Consider the following 3,486-nt stretch of genomic DNA (forward strand, 5'->3'; position numbering starts at 1 on the left):
GGTCCTTCTCTGCAGAGCTCCTTTCCATCAGGCCAACCTCCTTGGACCTGCTGCCTGTCCTGCCAAGCCAAGCCACCTCCTTCAGGCTCCTCGACTCTGTATGGTCAATGTTGGGTGAGAAGAAGCACCTCTGAGGGCACTTTGGCATTTTGGTGGGCGAAGACATCACCTGGATTCCCCTTTCTCCCACCTCCTGCTGCCATCAGGGCCCCTGTGCCTCTCCCACCCTCCCTGAGGTTCTCCTTGCAGAAAGTGGGCAGCAGCAGAAACCCTGTGCCCAGCTGCAGCTTCTAACACCAGCATTGGGCCTCTTGGCTCAGCCCTGGAGACTCTGTAGGTTCTGCAAGTCATAACAGAGCTTCTCCTGAGCTGCCTGTGGGGTAACCATCAACCAAGGTTCAAGTCCCAACCAGGCACCGGGTTCCACGCTCCCACACAGCTCCCTGGGAAAGTGGGACCTGCAGGAGCTCTCCCAGCACCCCAAGAACCCTTGAGAACCTTACACCCAAGGGTCCCACCCCTGCCACTGCAGCTGGATCATGGCGTGGTGGGCACGTGGTGGTGGGGCCCATCACCCACAGTCATCCCAGGTGCTGGAGAGGGCCTCTGGCATCACACCCTCCCTCCACCACCCTCCCAGAGGCCATTGCAGCTCTTCTTCCTCACTCTTCATGAGGACTGGCCTTGACTTGGCAGTGGGCTTGGCAAGGTTGGGTTAGGTTGGACTTGATGATCTGGAAGATCTTTTTCAACCTGAACTGTTCTAGGATTCTATAACTGCAATGTGACCAAGGGGGACAATGGTCTCCTTGGGGTGCATGGAGAAGAGTGTGGCCAGCAGGTTGAGGAAGGTTCTCCTCACCACCTACTCAGCCCTAGGGAGTCCACCTCTGGACTACTGGGTCCAGTTTTTGGACCCCTGGGGGCTTTAAGTAGGGAAGAGGAGCCAACAGGATCAGGGCTTTGATGGTGTGTTGTTGCCAAATTGTTTGGAGTGTCCCAGCAGAAGGCAGAGGGGGTGAGAGGGTGCCAGGGAGGATGGTGATGGTCAGGCAGGTCACCACAAAAATGGTTTTGGACACCCACTGGTGTCATTTGCTGAGCAGAGGCTTCGTGGTTGGTGGTGACAGACAAACCAGACCCAGCTTAAAAGTGAGACTGGGGGGGGTTGTAGAGGTGGGACAGCTTCACTTGGTCTCAACCTGCAGTGTTTGTGGTGGAGGATTCTGCTCAGCACAGAGTGAGGGGAGTGCCCCTCAGCCAACAGCAATGCAGCAGTGTGAGGGGGATTCAGCATTTGGCAAAGCTTAAAGAAATCTGGTGGAATTCAGCAAAATTCACCAGAGGTCCATCAAGGTTCAGGTTGGTGGCAAGGTCACTGTGGGCATTACTATGAAACAAATCAATGAGTATGGTTGGATTAAGATTTTTGGGGTGGAAACAATGGGGCAAGGACTTGGGAGCTGGGCTGGGGTGATGTTCATTTCCAAAATTCTCAGAGAGGAGCCGAGGTGCAGCTGTGTCCAGCCTTAGACCTTCATGACCTAGAACATCAGGGAGATCTGGAGCAGTGAGCTGTGTCCCTCTGGGCTCTGGAACTTCTCCTGTCCTTTTTAACCCAGTTTCCTTGCTGAATGTGAAGCTTGCTGTGCCACCTCCTCCCTGCAGCCCCCACGCTGAGGGCATGGCCACTTCCCAGCCCTTGTCACCCACAGGGTGGCTTCTGTGCCTCTGAAAAAGGAGATGCCTTAAAAGCCACCTTTGCAGATGAGCTGGAACTTTAGATTCAAGCTGACCTGTCACCCTGGACAAAAGAGAGGCTGGTGGTGTGTCCAAGCCATGGACACTTTGTGTGCTTTTAGATCCCAGAGTCCCAGATGGTGGGGTTGGGAGGGACCTTTGGAGATCATCTGGGAGATCACCCACAGCAAGGTGCCCAGGATGGTGCCCAGGGGGGTTTGGGATCTCTCCAGAGCAGGAGACTCCACAGCCTCTCTGGGCAGCTGCTCCAGGCTCGGCCACCCTCACCCCAAAGAAGTTTCTCCTCCTGCTCAGGTGGCACCTCCTGGGTTCCAGTTGGTGCCCGTTGCCCCTTGTCCTGTCCCTGGGCACCACTGACCAGAGTCTGGCCCCAGCCTCTTGCCCCCCGGGGGCCCTTTAGCTCTTGCTCAGCACTGCTCAGATCCCCTCTGAGGCTTCTCTTCTCCAGCTCAGCAGCCCCAGGGCTCTCAGCCTGGCCTGGCACAGAGATGCTCCAGCCCCTCAGCAGCTCCACTGGACTCTGTGCCAGGGGTTTCAATGTTGGCTGTCAGCACTCTCAACTTGAGTGTTGTTCAATCCCCCTTTTAGCCTGCACTTTGCAGTTCCTCAGGACCTCCAGACCTGGGTCACTCAACATACAACCTGGTTTAATTGTGAAGCACAAATCCCTTCCTCTTCTGGAACCTTCCTCCAGCTGCTGCTGGCTCCAGAGCTGCCCTCGGAGCCGACTTTACCTAACTGGAGCAAGCAGGAGCTCCACAACCAACCTGCTGGACGACAGCAGCTCCCACGTGTGCTTTGGGGGGGGGGATTTAATTACATTCCCCTCAGCAGGTGGTTCCTAAGTCCTGGATCTAAAGAGTATTAAAAAAATATCAGAGATTGGTGTTTAATTACCCCTCTTGGAGCTGCGGTTCGCCGCCCGCCCGCCGAGGCTGCTCTGGGCTGCGTTGTAACCTCGTTACCTCAAGAAATAGGGGCAAGGCTTTGAAAAAAGTGTTGTTTTTTTCTTATTTTCTTTTTTTTTCCAAGGGAAGAGAGGCAGCCCCACCTGTTTGCAGGTGTCTGTGCAAAAAAAGGTGATTTATTTTCTTTGGTATTTATAAGAAAGAACAAAGCACAGGTTTACGACGGGCGCTGGAAGGTTCGTGAGTTTTGATCTTTCCCTGCCCAATGCAGCTCCTCTTTCCAGCAAACCCCAGTCCTCAGTTTTCCCTGGAAAAAGGTATTTTTCCCTGAAGGATGAGCTCAGCCTTCCCACTGCTGTATTTGCCCCGTTTTTTCGTTGGCTCTGCTGTTAATTAGAGCCCAGCACGTGCCTCTGCAAGCCTGCAGTACCCGCAGGGGGCACCTTCCCTCCCTCCCCTGGTTAGTGGCACCTTCTTTTCACTTCTGACAGCTTCCAAGAGGAGCAGGGGTAGGGAGGGACAGTGGAAAAGGGCAAGAGGTGACCACGAGAGCACTGGAGTGTGCTGGGGTGTTTCGTGGGCTTGGTGAAGCTGAGGGAGCCTGGTGGGGCTGATGGCTGCTACAGTGGAATTGGTTCTTCCAGCTGTCCCCTGGGACCTTCCTGCTCCTGCAGCCTCTTTGTGTTAAGAAGGAGAAGATCAAAGCTGCATGATGTGGACTGGAAATGGAGAAGAGAACATCCCAGCTTGTGCTGGAGCTCAGTGCTGCAGCCATGGCTGCACCTCTGGGGCGCCCCCCCCCTGCAGTGCCGGGGCA

This window comes from Merops nubicus, unplaced genomic scaffold (assembly GCF_000691845.1).
Source record: "Merops nubicus isolate BGI_N331 unplaced genomic scaffold, ASM69184v1 scaffold41966, whole genome shotgun sequence".
NCBI classification, from domain to species: domain Eukaryota; kingdom Metazoa; phylum Chordata; class Aves; order Coraciiformes; family Meropidae; genus Merops; species Merops nubicus.